Source organism: Varanus komodoensis, unplaced genomic scaffold, assembly GCF_004798865.1.
Source record: "Varanus komodoensis strain SLA01 unplaced genomic scaffold, ASM479886v1 scaffold2, whole genome shotgun sequence".
Taxonomy (NCBI): domain Eukaryota; kingdom Metazoa; phylum Chordata; class Lepidosauria; order Squamata; family Varanidae; genus Varanus; species Varanus komodoensis.
Window position 1 is genome coordinate 66,938,695 of NW_025335568.1, and position 22,683 is coordinate 66,961,377.

Sequence of the window (22,683 nt, forward strand, 5' to 3'; positions counted from 1 at the left end):
ATGCTGGCCAGGGCTGATGGGAGTCGTAGGCTAAGGCATCCAAGGAGACACTCTGGGACCAGGGTAAAGGATTGATCAGCTGCTGCTCTTAGGGGCACTGGAGGCATTGATGGCGCATGGCCATCTGGGGATGGGGGAAGTGGAAGGTTTCCCGTACAGTCCCAGCAAGACCCATTGGGACGATTATCCCAAGCCTAGGTACTCCTTAGTGGCCCCATCAAATCAGTGGAACATTCCCCGGGACACAAGCTCAGGCTTGCTGTATCACAGGCTGAATTGAATGCATGTTTACTCAGAAGCAAGCCCACAGAACCCAAGCAGAGGTCTTCTATATAGAAATTTCCTATCTTCCTGTCTAACCTCGGGTTTATTATTATTATTTTTCGAAGCAGCTTCAATTTAATCTGCCTTTCTGCAGGCATCAGGCACTTAAGAACGCAGCACAGAAATTATGGCCACTGGAAGTTTCTCCGTCATTAGAAACATGCTAATTCTTGGTGGAATGGCTGGGTAATCCTTGTATAATAGCTTTTGAAAGATGCTGTGCTACCTCTCCATGGGAAATGCAACAGTGAACTCCAGATAGGCGATCACAGCAGAGCAGGTGTTACCCTGTGATAAATGACGCCCTCTTGTCTGATCGCTTCCCTGGCAATTTATTACAGGGAGGATGCCATGCCTGTAAAGGCAAGACATCTGTTTTGTGACAGCACCCATGGAAAACTTGCTTATTTGTCTCAGGGCAGCCACGCACATTTTTCATCTTCCATGTGTGTGTTCAGCAAAGGAGACAGCTTTGCATAAGAAGGCGAGGCTGCTGCTTGGGAAGCTCCCATGGATGCCCAGCGACTGGGCAGGGCTGGGAAAACGGGGGGAAATCCTGAAGCCCTCGACAGCCATTTCTGACCTTCTGTGTCAGCAGTCCTGGGCTCAGGAACTGGTGGTCCAGTCTTGGGAACACTGGTCTCAGTGGGCGCATGGGCTGACTCAGCAGAAGGTGCCTTCCCACTTTCTTGTGATGGAGCGATGGGGTATTTGCATTTGTCTGCAGCATGTGGAGACTGGGATGAGCATTTCTCCATGTCCATGAGAAGTTCAGCAAAATGTTTATTTATTTATTTAAAACATTTCTATGCCGCCCCCATTGCAACAAAGCCCCGGGGCAGCTCACAAAGAATACATAAATGCATACATAAATAATGATAATATAACAATTAAAAAAAATCGTTTAAAAACCCCCAGTGCATTCTCGGCTAAAAATATTAAAATCCTAATTGATTCAATAATTTAACAATTAAAATAAGTTTTAAATAAAAAGACCTTAGCCTGGCGCCGAAAAACAAATAACAACGGCGCCAGGCGGACCTCTCTGGGGAGCGCATTCCATAGGTGGGGCGCCACCGCAGAGAAGGCCCTCCTCTGGGTACTCACCCTCCTGATATCCTTCTCAGAGGGTTCCCAGAGAAGGGCATCCGTTGCTGATCTCAAGGGGCGGGAGGGCAGATGTGGACGCAAGCGTTCCTTTAGATACCCAGGTCCCAAGCCGTTGAGGGCTTTGTAGGTCATCACCAACACATCATGTTGCAGGGTAGAGCGCTCTCTGTACTGCTTTCCCTTGGCACCCAGTCGCCAGCGAGCATGCCATGTCCTCTGAGCATGCTTGCTCCTCACTGGGATGTTTTGTGCATGTCGGTATCCCCTGGAACATTCCCCCACCTTTTATTTGGTATTTCTGCCTGCCACGGGGCTACCCAGAATTTGCTGATATTTCCCAAAGCCATTGCTTTGGCTAAGGGGATGCTGGAGAAACCCATAGTAGCATGTTCCATCGGAATGTCAGAAAAAGAAGGAACAGATGGAGGTTTCTACATTTCTGATCAGCTCTCATAGCTAATGGGCTCTCTTCCATAAATGAATTTAAGGGCACAATCTAATGCAAGCTTAGACAGAAAAATGGTCTCCTTATGCTGGCTGGAGCAGGCTGAGAATTGTGGGCATTTTTTCCTGACTGAATGGATGCTTAGGCCTTAAGGGTTCATTTTCTGCCTTTGCTCAATCCAGGCAAAAATGAGCTTCTTGCAGGCAGGGCAAGAGCGACAAACATTTCGTGGAAATCTACAAGGATTTGCAAGGAGGAGGGCTGAGATGATGGCTAATTTAATTAATCTGGATGAATCTGTCAATTTTGGTTTCTCTCAGCTCCTCATGTTCCCAGTCTTAAATTCACTTATTTCATTTTTATGCTAGCTTGAGTATAGGTAGGAACACAGCTTGCATGAACATTCATATACTTCTTTGGTATGAATTTCTCCTGAAAACAGTTCCTTGCGCTCTTGTGTGGAATTTTCCTGGTTGTGATGCATTTTTCAATGGTCTTTTACCAATATGTGCATTTTTCTAGAGATTTTTCCACAGCCAGTCAGGGTGTTTTTACTCTTTTCGTTTGTTGGTTTTACATCTTCCTTATTGCAGGGAGTGGAGGCTTAGGATTTCAGCCACACACAGTAAACATTCTGCTTACTCTGATGGAAGGGCAAAGCACTTACAAAGCAGTTCTTTATATATTTACATTATTAAATTAAAGTGCCCCAAATCGATTCCCCCTTTCGCTCATCACTTACTTCATGACAAGAGGCATGCTATAAATATCAAGGATGAAAGGATATAGATTAGCAGCATCTTGCCGAGGCTCACTGAGTGTATGAGCTTATGATCCTTCAGCATCCATGAGGACTATTTCCAAACATGCCCTTTTTCTTCAAGGGATAAGTGTCATGTCCTCTTTAGTTCAGGAGAGGACTCAGATGTGGAAAAGGCTTCATTTAGTGAGCCATCATTTAGTACCCCAAGACCTTCCAGGCCAGAGGACGTGGCTATTCTGGAAATCTCAGTATCGACGCCTTCGTTGCCCTCAGGCTAGCTCTGGTACTTTCAGAAGCAGAGACAAACTGCTGCCCGGCAAGCGTGGAATTAGCAGCAAGCCCGGCTCTGCTTGCCTTCAGAGCACCTGAGGAGCAGCTTGCATGCTACAGAACTTTGGGCTGCTTGAGGTTCTGAAATGCCCAGTCTGGCCTCTTGTATCCTTCCCCATGGGACAGACCTTAACCCAACCAGTAGGTGCCACTGCCTTGGGCTGCCCTCCCCCAGGAACTGTGAACTGGGCTCAGACAAGATCCTTGGGGGTAACATGATCATGTGTTTGCAAGCACAAGGGGCAGGCAAGGAGAGCCACCCAAAACCTGCTGTCCCTTCCCCATTGGCCCTGACCGTTCATGGCCCACATGACTCGGGGAAGGACCGGCTGCTCTATGGGGAGAGGCTGCTCCCATCCTGCAGAATGTTGCAGTTGATTCTAATTCCCAAATGGAAAGCTGCTGTTCCCATGCAGAACCACGTGGCTGGACTGGGTATGACATGAGGCGCACAAGGCGAGATGGCGTGCCTGATGGGCTCGGAGAGCTTCATCTACATTATCTGAGCAATTTTTGGAGCTTATACAGTGCATTCATCATTATTGAGGTTTTACTGCTGGGTGGAGAGTGAAGCTGAACTGAAAGTGGCACACTGAAATGCGCTTGATGAGTTTGTGGAGGGCTTGGGTTGAACTGAGGGCTCCGCCACAGGTCAGCTTCTTAGCGACTAAATTGCCTTGGCTCTCTTTGTGGTGAAATACATGCAGTCATAGGGTCTCTCTCTCTCTCTCTCTCTCTCTCTCTCTCTCTCTCTCTCTCTCTGTGTGTGTGTGTGTGTGTGTGTGTGTGTGTGTGTGTGTGTGTGTGATTCACTGTGTAGGGGTACGAAAACTTTTCCAGTCAAGAAAGCTGTCAAGAAAAAATGCTGCATCCAAGACACGGTGTTGGAGGAGAGCTTGGCAAGTACCCTGGACTGAAAGGGTTTTTGCTTCTGCCTCTGACTTTCCCTGGCATGATTGTCTTTTCCAGTCAGTCTTGTCTTCTCATGATGCGCCTGAAGTATGGCAGCCTCAGTTTTGTCATCTTCGCTTCTAGAGAAAGCTCTGGCTTGATTTGATCCAGGAGTGACTTGGTGGTGTTTCTGTCGGTCCGCGGTATTTGCACAGCTCTCCTCCAGCATCGCACTTCCAAAGCATCTATTTTTTCCTCCTCGGCTTTCCTCGCTGTCCAGCTCTCACAGCCATGCACAGTGATTGGGAATACAATAGTCGGGATGATCCTGGCCTTGGTCTCCAGCAGAACACCCTCACATTTGATGACCTTTTCTAGTCCTTTCACTGCTGCCCTTCCAAGTCTCAGTTTTCTAATTTCTTGGCTGCAGTACCCCTTTGAATGAATGGCTGATCCAAAGTATACAAAATCTTTCACCAGCTTGATTTCTTCACTGCTGACAGTAGCATTCTGTAAAGTTTTGCAAGGAGATTGGCCACCGTATTTTTTTTATCTTGCTGAAGAGGACAGAAACTGATGTCTAAATGTAACCTGAGTTATGGTTGCTTCTTTTCCACTGGCGTTTGTTTGACACTCAGCCGCTTCCTATATGGGATGTTGGACAGATGGCTGTTCCGCTTGGCCATCACCTGTTCCTTATTCCAGAGCTTCTCGCATCCAAGAAGCGGCGACTTTGGCTTGGTGCTGGCAGCCCTGCCTCCTCCGCTGACAAGGTAGCAGGTCCCTCCTGTGGATCTCTGATTGAGGACGGCTGTCCTTGGTGTCTCTTGCAAGCAACTCTTCAAGACGACAGACTAGTGCGCTGTCCTCTTGTCTCTCTCCTCGTATGACAACGGTGCTGATTCACCGTGCCTGTCTTCTTTAGAAAGAGCCACAAGCAGCCAATGATGAATGGAGGCAGAGCTGCCAAGTTGGCTGAGAAGTTGGCACGGGCTGAGCATGTTCCTACCCAAGCAGCTTAAGCTGGAGGCAGTGCTTTGGTTGGGCAGAGTAAGGGAGGCCCAAATCTGTCCTCAAGAGGCAGGGGCATTGCCAGGGTGCTCTGTCCCCAAACCTGTTTCCAGGAGCCTTAAAGAGATTCCTCAGTGCCCTGTGTGTGGAGAAAGTTGGTTTGGTCCAGAAATGTGAGAGTGTGCCCTTGTAGGGAATGAAAGAGGCTGTTGTTCTTGGCATGCATTTCAGGGCCAGGGTGACACGGACTCTTTGGATGGGGAGGATGTCCTGGGAAATGGGACCTCCATGGATTGAGATGGAGGGGCGGGAAGGGCTTATCTCAAGGACACTGTCTCCAGGTGTTCTGGATTGCCAGGAGGGAGTGTGGAGCTGGAGCCAGAGAAGCCAGGGGGGCTGGTCCTTGACTCCATGGTGTGGCTCTGGGAGAGAAGGGCTAGCCAACTAGAGGACTGCGTACAGGGATGAGCCTTGCCTGCCTGCAGAAGGGCACTCCCAAAGGGGTGTGCTCAGGGGCTACTCAAAAGAAGGATTCTCAGAAGTGGTTTCTAGTTTCGGTTCAAGAAATCACCCTGTATATGTTCAGAGACTCACTCTTTGCTGGTAATGGTTTGCTGGATGTACACTGGAGAATAAAAAGCTTTTGCCAAAGTATCTTCTGCAGTTCTGAAAGTGAGAGGAGGGAACCTCACCCCCGAACCCTACTTGAAGACCCAGATGCGATCGCCAGGGCCAGCTCATGCTGCTGAACATGCCCATAGATTATGTGCAATGACTGCAACTTTTCCCAGCTTGCATAAAATGAAGAACATAAAAAGAGCCATACTGGAGCAAACCAAAGGACAACATTGTCCAGTCCTCTGATCATACAACGGCCAGCACAGCCACCCACAGAGTGGCCACGAGTTCAACAGCACCGTCCCACCTATGCTTTCTATTCTCTGGTGTCTACATGCATACCTCAGTTTCTGGAAATGTGTGGAAATTCCACACCTGATGCATACTCAGTTCACACACATTTTCCATTCCCACAGAGCAAGCCACAATCACAAATGCAAACAGGAACTGGGCATGTGAAAGACAGCAAGAAGATGCTCTCTCATCCCTACCGGAGTGCCTCATGGTGATAGTGGAAGCAATTGACTTAAATAATTACCATGCAGGAATCAGTTTTCAAGAGGGGTTGCAGCTGGTGAAGGAAGCGTCAATTCTCATCTCCTCATGTGCTGCAAGCCAATCTAAATCAACACATGCAGATTTATGCAGATCTGGTCCTGGATCTCCCATCTTTTAAGTGCCTCGGGGAAACCCTGTTCTTATGCTGCTGCTGCTATGGGTAATTTCACATCTGCAATGAGGATCTACCAAAATCAGGATCACCTTCTGTGGATGCCTTTCATCATTAAGATAACCTTGGAAGCCCTGTTTTCATCGGCTGTTTTCAAATGCCCATCATCATGTGATGGGCATTTCATAATAATGAGCACAGACATCCTCTTCCTTGATTTATTACGGATCAATTTCCCCTTCCTCCAGAGTAAGGCACAAGCGAAATTCAGAATGTGCTCATGTCTTCCTAACTTGTAATCGGCCTTCTAATACATTTTCCTGTCAGATGAGATTACCCGAAGGATAAAATGCAGTAGATCGGAGGTAGGCAGGAATGGTAGTGCAAACGGATGGACAGAGACTTCTGCCCTGACATTTGCAATGGTCCCTTGTCAGCCATGACTCCTGGGCAGCCGGGATCACAGGGCCCAGGAGGCACAAGTCCCAGCTCCTGGAATGTGTCATGCGCTGCCCCGTTGGAAGCATTCAGTGGGATGTCTCTAGTGCAGCCGGTGGCACTCAGCCACATCCTGAGCTGTGGCCATCTTTATGGCCATGTTTCCATGTGCATCCATGCTATGTGGTGGGAACTGAATCATAACGATCAAAGCCACAGTCCTCCCTGATTGATTGTGCATCAGTTCAGTTCTCCTCCCAGGTAATTGACAAGTAAATTGAGAATGTGCTTTCAGGCTAGAGAAGAATTCTGCCTCTCTTCAAGTAGTCTTACAGAACACCTGAAATTCTCTATTTTTGAGCTCAGGTTTTTTTTCTTTTTCTTTTTCAGTCCAAAATGTGAAATGAGGCCTGGGAAATCAGGGACTGAGGTTAGATAAGGTTAATTTTGTTTTTGTTGTCATCGAAGGTGGGATTCCTCCATGGAACAAGGGATGGATAAATCTCTGAGAAATTCTGTCACTGGGTTTTCAGCAAGCTGGTCACTTTCGTTTTGTTCAATCTTCAGTTTGGTTCATTTGAGCTTTTGTTTCTTTATGAAGTCTGCATGAGGATTTGGGCACATTTTGTGTACTTTTCTCCTAATACGTGCATGTGGTTTCTAATTAAACCTAACGGAATTTATTCAGACATTATTTTCAGCAATATATACTTTTTTAAAAAAATGAAGCACTTGGCTGCAACTTTCTGAGATGTGCATTTCACAGGATTACTGAATTCTGATTCACATACGTGTTCCAATGTGCAAAGTCAGGCATGTTTTCACCCAGGTGTAAACAGAATGATTTCCCTTTCCCTTCTTGAAACTGCTGCAGCTGGATGACCACTTCTGGAATATAATGATACCGAATGCATTCAAAGCAAGGGAGAGCAAAGTGTTTGATGGCGTAGAAGGGTCAGGGCAAGTCTTCAATCAACATGATGATTGCCTCTGCAGAATTTTGTCACCCTGTGGGAAGCATTCACACCTCTGGCTGCAGCTGTCTGCAGAAACTTGCTACTGTGCAGTTGAGAGCTGAAAAGGGATCTGAGCAACCATGGGCATTTCCAGAAAGAACGAGCCAGACGTGTTGAACAGCTCCGCCTTTTTTCCTTCAAAGAAAAGGAATCAGATGGACGGAATGTAATTTGGCAAGACTTCATTGCATTTTGAGGCTCCGTTCTTCTTCCCTTGAAAGCCATTTTGGGGAAAAGAGAGACAGCAGGCGCTTAGGATGCATTTTTGAAGCTTTGTTTTGGCAAAAAAATGCAGAAGATGTTTCTGTGCAACCATTCATCAGTTTTTAACATCTCACACTAAAAATTATTGAATTCCCCCAAGGGTGGTGGTGGTGAGGCTTGATAAAGGACCATTTAATTCATTACATGACATACTATACCTTCAGTCCCATCCCGTCCCCGTCCACCCTCCCTGCTGTGCTTAAAAAGCACCTCACAGATGAAATTATCAGTACATACAATGAAATCCAACAACTTTCAGAAAATGAAACTGTAGGAAGTTGTATAAGAAAGAAAGACTCCAGATACTCTTAGAATCACAGAATAGTAGAGTTGGAAGGGGTCATGAAGGCCATTGGGTCCAACCCTCTGCTGTTGCAGGACACCACATTACACCATTCCATCTTCTTTCATCCAAAAGAGTTGTTGTTAGTCATGAAGTCGTGTCCGACCCATCGCGACCCCATGGACAACACTTCTCCAGGCCTTCCTGTCCTCCACCATCCCCTGGAGTCCACTTAAGCTCACACTAACTGCTTCAGTGACTCCATCCAGCCACCTCATCCTCTGCCGTCCCCTTCTTCTTTTGCTATCTATTGTTCCCAGCATCAGGCTCTTCTCCAGGGAGTCCTTCCTTCTCATTAGGTGGCCAAAGTATTTGAGTTTCATCTTCAGTTTCTGGCCTTCTAAAGAGCAGTCAGGGTTGATCTCCTCTAGGACTGACCGGTTTGATTGCCTTGCAGTCCAAGGGACTCGCAGGAGTCTCCTCCAGCACCACAATTCAAAGTCCTCAATCCTTTGGCACTCAGCCTTCCTTATGGTCCAGCTTTCACAGCCATACCATGCAACTGGGAAAACCATAGCCTTGACTAGACGCACTTTTTTTTTGGCAGGGTGATGTCTCTGCTTTTTAGTATGCTGTCTAGATTTGCCATAGTTTTCTTCCCCAGGAGCAAGCGTCTTTTAATTTCTTGCATATGAAAGTGACATTATCAGTGATCTCAGTCATCTTTACAGTGGATTCATGGGAAGGTATTTGCTGCAGTGGAGGAATGTTACTGAGAAGTTCAGCCTTGCTGACTTTTGCACCCTTCTCTCAACTCTCTTCAAAATTCTTGTCCCCTGCTCCAACTGTGCCAGAAAGTTTTTTTATTTTTATTTTATTTATTGCATTTATGTACTACCCCAATAGCCCAGAGGTTTACAAACATTAACATCCCACCAAAATATTGGTTAAATAAAAAGGTCTTGACCTGGTGCCAAAACGCATATAATGATAGTGCCAGGTGGACCTCTCTGGGGAGTGCATTCCATAGTCGGGGCGCCACCCCAGAGAAGGCCCTCCTCTGGGTACTCTGTCTCCTGACGTCTTTCAAAGAGGGTTCCCAGAGGAGGGCCTCTGCTGATGATCTTAGGGGATGGGAGGGCATAAAGGGAAAAAGGCGACCCTTTAGGTATCCTGGTCCCAAGCTGTTTAGGGCTTTATAGGTAATAGCCAGCACCTTGAATTGAGCCTGGACTTCAGTGGGAAGCCAATGGAGTTGATAGAGGACTGGAGTTATGTGAGAATAACAACCAGTCCCCACAGGATCCTGGCAGCTCTATTTTGCACCATCTGAAGTATCTGGACCATCTTCAAGGGCAGCCCCACATAGAGCATGTTACAGTAGTCCAAACGGGAGGTAACCAGTGCATGTGTCACTGTTGCCAGGCATTTCTCCAGGTAAGGACACAGCTGGTGGATCAGCTGGAGCTGAAGGAAAGTGCTCCTCGCCACCGCTGTCACCTGGGCTTCCAGGGACAGTTCCTGGTCGAGGAGCACTCCTAAGCTGCCGACCCTGTCCCTCAGAGGGAGTGCAAGGGGGACAAAAGGGGGGGGGGACAAAATGGAGCCAATGGTACAGAGTTGCCATGGCACAGAGCCAAAGTCCCCCAGCACCACCTTCAGGAATTGGCTGGCAAGGCAGGAGCGGAACCACTGCCTAGCAATGCCTCCTACTCCCAGTTCCGACAGCCTATCCAGGAGGATATCATGGTCGATGGTATCGAAAGCTGCTGAGAGGTCCAGGAGAACCAACAGAAATGCACTCCCCCCATCTCTCTCCCTGCACACGTCCTCATACAGGGCAACCAAGGCAGATTCAGTACCGTAACCGGGCCTGAAGCCAGACTGAAATGGGTCTAGATAATCAGTTTCATCCAAGAGTGCTTGGAGTTGTCCCGCCACCGCCCACTCTAGCACCTTGACCAGGAACAGGATGTTGGCCACTGGCCTGTAATTGGCGGCCATCTCTGGATCCAGAGATGCCTTCTTTAGGACAGGTCTGATTACTGCCTCCTTTAAAGAAGCGGGCACCTGGCCCTCCCTCAGTGAGGCGTTAATAACCTTTTGGATCCAGGAACCAATCCTGTGTTTGGCTTTGGTAAGTAACCATGAAGGGCAAGGGTCAAGTAAGCAGGCGGTTGGACGTACTTGTCCAAGCATCTTGTCCACATCATCAGGCCTCATTAACTGAAATTCATCCAATAAAGCTGGACCAGACGGAGTTCTGCACACCTCCCCTAAAGGAACTGTATCAACTGTGGAGTCCAGCTTGTGACGAATCTGAGCAATTTTCTCCTTAAAGTGCTGGGCAAAGCTGTCACAGCGCACAATCGATGGTGGCACAGGATCTTTTTTAGGGCCTGGATATATTAGCTCATGTACCACTTGGAAAAGCTCCGCTAGACGGCACTGTGAGGAGGCAATGGAAGTGGAGAAGGATTTCTTCTTCGCCGCCCTCACCGCCACAGCATAGGCTCGATAGTGGGCACGTAAGCGTGTTCGGTCAGATTCATCCCGTGATTTCCTCCACCTGTGCTCTAGTCATCTCCCAACCCATCACCCGTGATTCAGATGTCTACCATGGAGATGAACAGGCTCTGTCTGGCAGGAGAGGATGCTTAGGAGCGATCGTGTCAATAGCTCTGTTCATTTCCCCATTCCACAGCTCAACCAGAGCATCAACAGGAGCGCCAGCTTTATCAACCAGAAAATCCCCCAGAGCCCTCAGGAATCCATCCAGATCCATCCGGCTCTGAGGGTGGACCATAATAATGGGGTCCACACCCTTACAGAGGGAAAGGCCAACTCTGAGCTCCAACCTAACAAGGAAGTGATCTGACCATGACAAGGGAGTCAGACACAAGTTTCTCACTTCCAGGTCACCCTCTTCCTGCCCCATCCAGAAAATCAGGTCCAGAGTGTGACCTCATTCATGGGTTGGGCCAATGACATGTTGAGACAGCCCCATGGCCATCATGGAAGCCATGAAGTCCTGAGCTGCCCCTGTTAGAACAGTCTCGGCATGGAGACTCAAGTCTCCCAGGACCAGCATCTCCCTGTTTATTAGGAGAGTGAGTGCTTTTCACATCCCAGTTAAAATTCTAGCTCCCAAATTGGGTTACTGAAATGCTAGTTACTTTGGTGTATGACTTACAATTTTGGGCTCCATCTGCCCTTCTAATAGCAAACCCCTGTGACCAGGGCCAACAGACAGGATGCTGTGTATTCGCCACAAGATGCTGAGTATTCGCTAACAAGACAACCCTGAGAATAGTTCTGTCCGCAGGCGAATGGCATGTCCTGCTCCTGTTGTTTGGCATGCTCCACAGCTGTCCCTTGCTCGTTCCTGATGCAGCCTGGTGAGCCTGCACCAGGATCCCACTGTATTGTCCCCCTGCAGCTCAGCTGCCAGCTTCTTCTTCAGGTCCCACCTCTTTTCATAGCAGGAAATACTCTTATCTGCATTCAGCAACTGAGCAACATAAAACATGAGCCTTTTCCTGCAGAGCACTGCAAAAAGCAGCCTTTCTCCGGGCTTAGCATGAAATGGCTCTTATCTCCAATCAGCTGCCAAATGGAGATAAGAGCTTTTCCCTGTCAGGCAGAGAGAACAGAAGAGTTGCTTGGTGACTTAGCACTCCATGCTGCTGAGTAGACACATAGGGAATTGCCCTTCCTGCAGACATGGGGAGACTTGACGTTTGGGATGCTATTTGAAAGTGCTCAGCTCTGCTTGCTTTTGCGTAGACCTGCCAAGCTTTTCCTGCTTCGTTCTCAGCAGACTTGCAAAGGCTTATTTTTGGGATGCTATTCGAATGTGCGATTCACTCTTGCTTTCATACTAGTAGAAAAACTTCCCCAACCCACTCACACTGGCAGGTGAACCACACACCCAGCTAGTGGTGACGTGTGCACACACGCGTGCAGGTTCCAGCAGACATTGGGTGTTGCTCCTTGGGTCAAAAACGTTGCACACTCCATAGAGCAGCGTGTCCTGCGGAGGCCCTGCTTGACTGGAAGGCTGAAGAGGATCGCTCTGGTTAGGGCTGGTGATGCCCTGCACGTTTTGTTGCAAGTTCTGCTTGTCCTCGCTCGTTGTTCAGTTCTGCACCGAGCCTGGATTCAGATCAGTTCATTAAGCTTTAAATTTCTACATTCCGCTCGACGGTGACTTCTAAATGCTGTCTGTCTGGTGCCATCATTTTTCATTTATCTGCTTGTCATCTGTGTAGTTACTAAGAAAGATGGTTCATAAAGTGGCAGATTAAGGCCATTTGGTCAATCGTTGATTTTTGCTCTGTGGAGCTGAATTATTTAAAAAGCATTCCACGTATGTCACCATTTCATCTAGATTTTATTTACTCTTTTTGTTGCGCTGTTACAGAGACCTCTCTCACACTTGAGGAGTGCCTTTCATCTGCAAAAGGAAACACACACGGGGAAATGCTCATAAATTACTCTTTATGTTGAATAGCATCCAAACAGAGAACCAGGGGAATTTGATGCAGTCGGTCTCATGTATATTATACAATGGATCAGCTTTATTATCTGTTAAGTAATAAACCTGAGAGAGGGAGCAAGCATGAAAGAGCCTTCATAAATCAAGGGAGTCTTTTCCATACCTGCCACCCAACAGAAAATTAGCAAGTTTTGACATTCAAAATGTATGTCCACATAATTGCTACCTCTAAATCATATTCTAAAGATTATCTGTGAAGCAGAGAAAATGAAGGTGGGGGGAGAAAGAAGTATATAGGCCAGATCACACAGTAGCAAATTTGCCAATAGCTATTGAATATTAAGCAGTAGGATATGAAAACATTGGAATAAGTTCAGAGGAGGGCAATGAAAACGAGTATGACTGTGAGAAACAAATAATAGGAAGGAAGAGTGAGGAATTGGGAATGTTTATCCTGGAGAAGAGAGCCCGAGAGGGCTGCTGTGCTGAAGAATAAGCTTGTTTATCTCTACCCAGAGATAGATCGCATGAGGACTAGACTGAAAGAGGACTACAGTTAAATTACTGGAGAGTAGATTGTGATGGAATCTTAGGAGAAACATCTTGGCCAGAAGAGCAGTTTGACAATGGAACCGAATGCCTAGAGAGGTAGCAGGATGTCTCTTAATGGAGGTCTTCAAGCGGAAGATGGACTACCATCTTTTGGGGGTGCTCCAGGTCAGGATTTGCTATATAAATCAAGTTGGGTGAGATGGTGTCAAACACTCTCCAACTCTAGGATTGCTTTGATATTTTAATCCCACGGGTCCTCTGAGAAGATCAGGGTGGCACACTCACCATCCCGCTTTATGTAACCCTCAAGAAGGCAGTGGAGCCGCTCAACTGGGGTCTTTGCTGGAAGGGCTGCTGAAGAAAGGTCTAAGGACTGGTCTTTGCTGTGCCACAGTGCCATCCAGATAATGGGAGGGAAGGGTACTGCAGTGCATCAGTCCAGCTGGAGCAAAGATCTGGAGGTCCATCAGGACATGGACTTGCTGTGTACAAAGGACTGAAAGCCTGTACAGCCCAAGAGGGCATCCATCAATGGCCAGTTTGATCCTGACAGATGGCATAAAACCTCTATCAATCCTCAACGGCCAATGTTTGATTCATCATCCTTGTGTCAGTTGACTCGCAGTTCATCTGCTGAAACTTTGCATCAATTTAGTCTAGGGTTTCCCAAACGAGGCGCTTTCATATGTGCATGTGTGAGAGCCACAACGGCACAGTGGAGAGAGTGTTGGACCAGGATCTGGGAAATGTGGGTTCCAGACCCTTCCCAGCAAAGAAGCTCACACACTGTCTCTGGGCCAGTTGCAGACTCTCAGCTTGATCTGCTCCAAAGATGCAGCAGTTGTTATAGTTGTGGTTGAAGATAAAATGGAGAGGAGGAGAACCTTGTAGGCCATCTTGGGTTCCTTGCAAGAGGAAGCCGAGTGAAGTAGACACGCAATGCGGTGATGCTGCTGCACGTATTCCCCATGTGTGCAGGCACGCTGCCTTTCTCACATGCACCTCCCAGAACAATGGGCGGGCCGCCTTCTTGCTACTGTAGCGTAGTTCATTGATCAGCCGGAACAACCAACAGTGTTCCACCACTTGCTCCACTGACTAGAGACCCCAGGACTGGTCCAATATCCATGGCACCTGCTAGAACAGTGGCTTTCCAGGGAGACTTGTGGCACCAGCAAGCACAATTAGCACTGCACAAAAGTCGGCTTCCACTAGCCCAGGGTCCACTGTGGCAGTCGAAGTGCTTCAAGGGATCCTGCTCCATCAGACACATTCAGTGGGATGCCACTGCTATTAACTGAGTTTGCACAAGGTGCCTCTTCCCAGTTCGGTTTCAGCCCCTCTTTCCTCCGCAGTCCCCCACGTTCCACTGCACACAGTTTAGGAGAGTCGAAGGTTCCAGATATTACTTTCAAGGGTAGAACAGTCTAGGAATGGATGCAAACTGTAAAAAAATTCCCATGCAAGTGAGTGATTGAAAGATGCCCTGTTTTACCACCCAAAAGGTGAATGGGAGTTCTCAGAAAATGTACCCAGGTCCTCAAGCTTGCATGAGGGTCTGCACAAACTTCCACTTGAAAAATGGACAACTTGTGCACCACTTGTGCGATGTTAAAGTAGTGAGCAATTACAAGCTTCAGTGGGAGAAAGTTCACCCTTTGGAAAAGGCCCACTTTAAGATGCACAACTTTCAAAGCATACAGTTTAAAGCTGTGCATTTTTAAAAAGACTAATGTAGTCTTTTAACTAATGCTTTAGTTAAGGACAGGGAAAAGTTTTGAAAATTGTGGCATTTTTTAGTTCAAATGAACTGGGGAAAAAAACAGATTTCAAAGGTGTATGAGAGCAAGCTGAACTGAGTTTTAAAGTAAAAATCAGAGAATTTCCACTAGTTGGAGCTTCCCTGGTTCTCTCTTCTCTACAGGGTGAGAGAAGAGGCAATTCCAGTTGTACAAGCTTTCTTAGGATCTGAGCCACCATATTTAGTTGAAGCTGCATATTATATTTTATGGCTGGTTATATGACCCTGAATATTGCCCACTTAGTAAAAAGTAGTACCTGACCTCTTTAAGTATGGCGTGAAATTCTCAGGTGCATAAATAGGGCACTCATTTTTTTAGCCTGTGTGATTTCAAAGTAGCCCAGTGGATCAGGTTGCAAGGTGGTTAATATAATGTATGCAGCATGAATGTTTATTAGAGGATCACATTTAATTTCCAAATTAACTAATATAGACTACTGAATGCATTTCCTGTCAAACAAAATTCCCACATAATTCTGTTAGGAAGGCTCTTACGTCATTATGTGGAGTTAAGTATTACACAGAATTGTTAAAGAATGTTAGAACAGCAATTCAGCCTCGAATTACATATAATTCTTTCTCTGGAAGCATGAAACTGAACTGGGCTCAGAAAAAAGGGAAAGGCAGCTGATGAAATTGTATTAGCACTGATGTGATATTTCCCATCAAACCATCCCAGCTGAGAGTCTTGCAGACACTTTCTGAAATAGCTGCAGTTTCTGAATTTTCTTCTTGGCAATTCCATGCATAATGCACTGCTGCTGTCTACTGAGTGGCTATAAAGTGCACGTACTTATGGCCAGCTTATCTCTCTTCAGTGGCGGACGGTTTGGTGCACCAGCTCATCTTGGTTAAAAGTGCTCTGTGCCACCAAAGATACTGGGACCTCCCTTGGCAAAGTGGGGTCAGATCTTCATAGGAAGCCCCTTTCCAGAATTGTACCTCTCTGAATGCAGGACTTGAATCCGGACTTGAGCAGTGATCTACAGAACTTCCTTTTCTTGGGGAAAAGCTTCCGTTTATCAGCCCTCAATCAACCCATTTCCAAAATCCCAGGGACAGCTTGCTTGAGGTTCTGGGGCCTTATACAGGGCTACTTCTTCAGCCCTTTCATCTGAGGTCTCATTTTCACTGGGGACACCAGTGTATGGATTCCCACGAAATATGTGCTTTCCTTCTGAGTCGCAGCTGAGGATCTTCCTTGAGCACTGAATTAACTTCCAGTTAAAAGTAAAATTCCAGAATCTCCCATCTGCCCGAGCTCCTTCCCTTTCGAGATTGAGATTTCCTTTACATTTTAATATACTTATGCTGTGGGTTTACCTACATGGCAGATATGGACTCTGGAATGTCAGAAGGAACATAATAATATCATGAAACTCTGGAATATGAGTGCAAGGAATGATGGCACCTGTCAGCACCATTCTCACAGGGAAAGAGTTATTCTCATGGCCTGTCAGTAAAACTGGATCACTGTCTCTTTTTCTTGCCATAACGATATGGCCTGAAGACTCTGCTTGTACCAGTCATGATAATGAGGACTGCATCAAGCATCGTGGAAATCCAAAATGTTAGAGGTTGGAAACCAAGTCTCTAGATCAAGCATGAAAGGGAGTCCACATTGTTTCTCCATGTGACACATCCTTTCCTTTGCAAATGCAGCCAGGACGTGTGGACCGCGGCATCGGTCAGTGATGCATCTTTAAAAGAGCTCAAGGAGGGAATGCTGATCCCAGTGCAGATGTCAGCCTCGCCAACTTGTCAGAAATCATGACTGGATTTGCTTCATGTACGGAGGCAGAATGAATGGTCTATTGATGGCTCCTGACAGGTTTGGCCAAGAATGAGATTATTATTATTATTTTATTATTATTATAACATTTCTATGCCGCCCCTTGCCGAAACCTCGGGGCGGCTTACAACATGATAAAATACATTGAAATACAATAGTACATAATAAATTACCATTAAATATAACAATACAAAAAATACATTGATTTACAAATACAAAATTAAAATTATCAGTATAAAATAAAAATATAGGAGGAGAAAGAGAAGGAAGAAGAAGTTGCCCAGGCCAGATCATATGTTTTAACAATTGAAATGATGTTTAAATAAAAAGGTCTTTACCTGGCGCCGAAAAACCAGTAACGACGGTGCCAGGCGGACCTCTTTGGGGAGATGGGTCAACTCCACAAAGGAAGCTGCAGCCTTGAATTTACAGGCTCTGAGCAGGGCTGCCATGGATAGGACTTCCTGGAGGGCTCTCAGTCATAGGGTTGCCGAAGTCGGAGGTGACTTGATGGCTCATACGCACAACAAAACCAGCATGCATCTTTATGCCAGGTGATCTTGGGGAGCCGTACACCTCCAAAGGAGGTGCTTGACCACCTCTTTGCCGCACACGGTTTGGGATCTTTTGCTGGGGTTGAATGCATGTGACCAGGGAGCACAAGCCCTGGCTTTGCATTCACACAAACACACATAGCACTTAGACAGGAAAAGGAGAGTTATTCAGCAGAACATATGAAGCTGGCACAAGCTCTTAACCCGATGTTGTCCAGGCCACCAATGTTCCTGTTGCATCCCTCTCTTTATTTATGTCTGTTTATCTACAGAGGTAAAGAAGTCCCAGCCTGACAGAGAGAGAGAGACTGGAAAGAAAGACTGGGGGGGGGGGGGTCCATTGCCTGTCCTGCAGGGAAGACTCTCAACAGCGGTCTTATGGGTGGGCAGGAAGGGTGCAAGGCATCCACCGGCTGGGGGTGGGGGCAGACCTGTGTTCAGAGCTTGCCTCCCTCTCCCTGCTGTGTCTTTGCTCACATACTGAGCCTGAGTGTCCATCTCTTTTCTAATCCCCTGATCCCGATGCGTCTATGGGAAAGATGAGCTTCCCAGACTTATGCTAATTGCTGGAAGGATGCTTGCTTGCTTCTAGATAACCTTAATTACTGTTTCTCTGGGTGAGACCTGCGTTCCTTGTCTGTGTTTGATAGGTGAGTTAATTTCCAGGTGTCCCAGGACAATGGGACTTTCTCCTTGCAGAGTTTTTTTGCCTGATCTTTTTAAGGGGAAAATGTCTGAACTTTTTTCTCCATAAGAATCCCAGCATTCATTCTTATCTCACACTGGCTGGTCCAGGATACAAGCTCCTTCTTCCAGAATTCATGTCTACCCAGAATGTCTTGAAAGCCTGTTCTGGCCTGGGAGCTTATGGCTATGGTGCTAATATTGATATATATACTTGTTACAATATGTAGCCTTCAGATTTAGGGGTGTTGTGCCACTGAATTGCAGCTACTGGGAGCAGCAACGGTTCCCCCGCCCCTTCAGTCCTCAGCCTCACTTTTGAGGGTGTGAAGACTTGGGGAATCTCCCCTGATTGGTCCTTTTGATTCATAATTCCCAGATTGTCCACCAGGTTCATTAGGGCAGGGGTGTGGAAAATCTTCCGGCCCAAGAACCAAATTCCATTTTGGAGAAGATTTCAGGGCTACACTTGCGACCATAGTCAGACTAAAAGTTCTGCATGGGGACACCGAAGGCCTGGTCTGGCTGCACAGGCTGGCTGGGTAAAAGGGAAAAAATGCAACTAATTTATGAAAAATTAGTTTCAGTTCATTTTTGATCTGAATTGAGCTTACACTTTCTGGACCAAACATGGACTCAGCTGCAATTTGCAGTTGAAATCATAAGTTCTGAGCTTGTAATGTGATTTGTAGTTCCCCCCAACAGCAGGAGCATATTTGAAAACATCTGCACAGAAACACTTCATTCCATGGGAGAAAAATGTGTACATTTCCAAGATGTGCACAATTGATGCATACATTTTAAAACATTACAGATTTTTATGCAAATTTTATTTATGTAATCTCTCAGGCTCAAGTTATGCTAGACTCTGCAAGCTAAAAACAGAATAAACCTGAAAATGACTCAGATATTTTTTTTTTTTGAGTTATTCCTGCACAGCCTGTCTGCAGCAGGAACTCTCTGTTTACATTTTCTTCTATTAAGTCTGAATGTCCAAGTTGCTGCCATGAAACAATGAGAACATGATTGCTGAAAGGAACAGAAACAATAACTATTTTCATGTGGGGGAAACCAAGCCCATCTCTAGTTTTTTCATTAATGGTGGCGCTCAAAGGCACAGAAGCACAATATCAGGGCATTGTTCCAAGGGAAGATGCAGGCCTGGATCTGAACAGAGTCTGATGCAACTTTCAAGGGCATTTTGATAAACTGATTACTGTGATCACATGTGATGTATGAGGCCTGTGGGTCCAAAAGTCCAGCATCCTGTGAAGATTTTGGGTGCAAAGGAGGGCCTGAGAAGAAACACACCAGATCTGAGTCAAGACAGAAATGCTTCACCTGCCTTCTGCATTTAATTGTTCCTCAGTTTCATTGCGTGTTACTTCTACTGTAGGTTACTATATGGTATTGTCTATTATCTCCCTCCAGCAATCTTTACCTGAAACATAGGACGCTCAGTGGAGAATTTCATTGTGTAGAGAGATTGCCAGCAACATATATTCTAGTAACATCTGTTCATGTACAAATGCAAGCTTGAGCAGTTAGGAAAGTAAGCAGAGAGGCTGGAAATGCTAGTCCTGCAGCACCGGCCCTCTGAAAGTCGCCCTCGACTTTCACATTTCTCCAAGACAGCTGCTTGCCAGTTTGTTCCAACATGAGCCAACACTGATGTGGCTGAAAAAGGCGAATGCCGTTTTGTTGTCGTCATGTGCTGCCAAGTCATCTTTGACCTCTGGTGACTCCATGAATGAAAGCTCTCCAAGATGTCCTGCCTGTGAGAGCAACTTTCTGCTCTTCCAAGTTCAAGGCGGTAGCTTCCTTTACGGATTCACTCCTTCTCTTCTTTGGTCGTCCCTTTGTCTTCTGCCTTTGACTTTCCCTGGTATGATAGCCCTCTCCAGTAAGTCTTGCCTTCTCATGATGTGTCCGAAGTAGGACATCCTCAGTTTCATCATTTTTGCTTCTAGAGAAAGCTGTGGCTGGAGAAAATTTATGCTCTATGCTATATTAGGCTACATTAAGAGAAGCATAGTTTCCAAATCATGTGCAGTGTCTGTTTCCCTCTATTTGGACCACGTTACACCATCCAGCTTCAGGCCCACAGCTTAAGAAAGATGCAGACTGGAAAAGGTTCAGAGGAGGGCAGCAAGGATGTTCTGGGGACTAGGGCACAGCCCCACCAGGAGAGAGAGACAGCACCAGGCATGCCCAGCCTTGAGAAAGGCAGACTGAGGGGGGACATGAGAGCACTTTTCAAATACTTGAAAGGCGATCACAAACAGGAAGCACAGGATCTCTTCTCAATCCAAAGTCCAAAGTGCAGGACACAGAACCATGGGCTTAAATTATAGGAAGCCAGATTCTGGTTGCACATCAGGAAACATGTCCTGACTTTGCAGCACAGACAAACGCAACCAACAACCCAAGGAAGTTGTGGGCTTTCCCACACTAGAGACATTCAGGAGGCAGTAGGACAGTGTCTGTCAGGAATAGTCTAACTGGAGTCCTGCACTGAGGAAGAGGTTGGACTTGATGGCCTTATAGGCCCCTGTGAACTCTTCTATTCTATGATTCAGTGTCAAAACTCTGGCTGGGTGCAAGCAGGGAACTAAATGTCCTGCAACAAGAAGATGAGTAGACTGTGAGGTCCCTTTCAAACAGGGATATCTGGATTTTGTATACTCATTCCATTTGCATTTCACGGATTATGAGGCGTTCAGCTTGTGATTGTGTTCAGCTGGAAAGTGCACACAAATATACAAATCCCCTCTGAATTTGCAGGCTCACACTTTAGCTGTGCTGGGAAATGCTTGTGTGGTCCACAACTGCACGGGATCCATGCAACATGCAAAGAAGGGCTCTACCGTGCAATCTGCAAGTTGGATTCGATGAAACCCAAGCTCATCTTGAGTCCGTGGTGGATTTCTCCGCCGTTCGTACCTCCAGCCCTGAGATTGTATGTGATTATCTGCTCCATGCCTTCACCTGCTCTAGTGATGCTCACACGGATTCGCATGTATTGATGAAGCAGCACCAAAGAATCAGCACCAGGTGGATGAGACACTACATCCAATTGCATCACATTGCTTTTGAATTTGTTGTTGTTGTTAGTCGTGAAGTCGTGTCCGACCCATTGTGACCCCATGGGCAACATTCCTCCAGGCCTTCCTGTCCTCCACCATCCCCCGGAGTCCACCCAAGCTCACACCAACTGCTTCAGTGACTCCATCTAGCCACCTCATCCTCTGTCGTCCCCTCCTTCTTTTGCCCTCTATTGTTCCCAGCATTACACTCTTATCCAGGGAGTCCTTCCTTCTCATTAGGTGGACAAAGTATTTGAGTTTCATCTTCAGGATCTGGCTTCTAAAGAGCAGTCAGGGTTGATCTCCTCTAGGACTGACCGGTTTGGTCGCCTTGCTGTCCAGGGGACTCGCAGGAGTCTCCTCCAGCACCACAATTCAGAGGCCTCAATCCTTTGGCACTCAGCCTTCCTTATGGTCCAGCTTTCACAGACATACATTGCAACTGGGAAAACCAGAGCCTTGACTATATGTACTTTTGTCGGCAGGGTGATGTCTCTGCTTTTTAGTATGCTGTCTAGATTTGCCATAGCTTTCCTCCCCAGGAGCAAGCGTCTTTTAATTTCTTGGCTGCAGTTCCCGTCTGTGGTGATCTAGGAAATAGTGGCTGTTTAAACCAGGGATGAGCAATGCGCACTGCGTAGCCCACACAGAGAGCTTCTGGGCCTCTTTGCAGGCCGAGTCATCCCTCCCACATCCGAATGTGTTGCTGCAATGGTGACAGCAACATAATAAATACTCAAAATCTCAAGTTTTCCGTTAAAGCAAGGAACATCTTGCTGAGAAGCAGAAATAGTTTTTTTAAAGAAAATGGTGGTCTTCCTTTTTCTGAACTGACCTAATTTTCATTTCCCAAACTAATAGACAGACTGACACAGAATTATCTGGCAGTATTTGCACTTTTCTGAACCTCTGTAAATGTTGCATTTCTGTCCTAAAAGATGGACAAATATGAGTCAATTTGGAAACATGGCACGGAAATTTGTATGAGAAAGAGCATACAAAATAGAAAACTTCCTGAACAAATGCTGATATGTAGCTTCCATATAGCCCAAAGTGCCTGATCCTGCCTCATCTTGGAAGCTAAGCAGGGTTGAGCCTGGTTGAAACCTGGATGGGTCACTGATTGTTCTGAAACACCCAGAGAGCTTCAGCTATGGGTGGTATAGAAATGCAATGAAGAATAATAATATATTGGGGAAAATGCATACAGAAATGCATATAATTTTCTGTGCCTATAAAAATGCACATATATTTCCATGCAGACCTTAAAATACATTCAGAATAACCAAAATGTTTAAAACATATTTTTATAAAGATATTTGACTTGTGATTGAAAAAAGTGAATGGTATAGAAAGTCAGACAGACACTGTTCTCCAATCGTGAAGCAAAGAGCAAAATGCAATGGGTAGCAAACCAGAGGAATGTTCCAGGAACAGAAAGTGTGAGTTCTTGTGTCTGTCTGTGTTCACCTAGTTTTAGTGGAATTCTTTGCGTTTCAACATTATGTTAGAGGACTGGGAAGGGGAAAGGGAAGGGTTGATTCTAGACAGAG